This window comes from Apium graveolens, chromosome 10, assembly GCF_009905375.1.
Source record: "Apium graveolens cultivar Ventura chromosome 10, ASM990537v1, whole genome shotgun sequence".
Lineage (NCBI taxonomy): Eukaryota > Viridiplantae > Streptophyta > Magnoliopsida > Apiales > Apiaceae > Apium > Apium graveolens.
The window spans coordinates 85328528-85329611 of NC_133656.1; positions in this window are offsets into that span (position 1 = coordinate 85328528).

Below are 1084 nucleotides of genomic sequence, written 5' to 3' on the forward strand. Positions count from 1 at the left end.
TTAAAAAAATCCGAAAAATAGTTTCGAGCTTTAAAATATTATTTTAAATTATTTTCGAAGCTCGTCAATTATTATAAAATTATTTTAAAGTCAGATTCGGGTGTTCGAACCCTATTGTTTAATTATAAAATGATTCGGAGTCCCGTTTTAATTCCGAAAAATGTTCAAAAATTCGATATTAAATACCTGGAAAATCATTTTAACCCCGAATCTTCTTTGAAAAAAAATAATATTTTGATTGAATATTTTCCTTTCTATGTGCTACGTGCTATTGGATTAATATGTTATATGCCTACTTGGTTATTGTTTGACTGTTTTGGTCATAACTTTCAATCCGTAAATCGGATTTGGGTAAAATGAAGGGTAGATAAAAGCTTATGACGTTTATGTGACGATTAGAATAATATGAGATTGAATATTAAAAGGTACCTGTGATGCCTAGCAGACTCAGCGAGACATAAGAAAGGGAAACCAGTGATCTATAAATAGAATCGAAGCGTAGAAAGAGAAGGAAAGTGATTGATGAAGAAAAGTAATGCATAAAAAGAAAAGGAAAGTGATTGATGAGTAAAACGGTTAGATGAGTACAAGTAAAGTTTGAAATCATCTGTGATAAGGCAAGTACTTCTGAACCTTCTTTAAGATATATTGCAAATATTTTGAAACTTTCTCATAACATGTTACTAGTATTCAAGATAAATCATGTTTTATATTACAAGCACTTTAAACTATTCAACCTTGAACCCTGATTCTTATTGATCTTGAGCCATAAGCCTTATTCTTCATAAACCATTGATTGTTGAATTCTTAGATACGAGCCAGACACATATAATACTAATTTACAAATACATATCTACCACATACTAATTTCTAATATTGAATTGCTTGACATACCAACCCTCATACCTTGTTTAACAGAAGACCAATCCTGGGAACCCTTGAACCCTTGGTATTCTACTTTCTGATTCTTTTTTTGATTAAAAGCCAATCTTTTTGAATTCCTTGTTATACCTTCATGATGTTGTGAATCACCCTATGCTTCAAGATAAATATTGTTTATGATTCAGCTTATTGAATTACATTG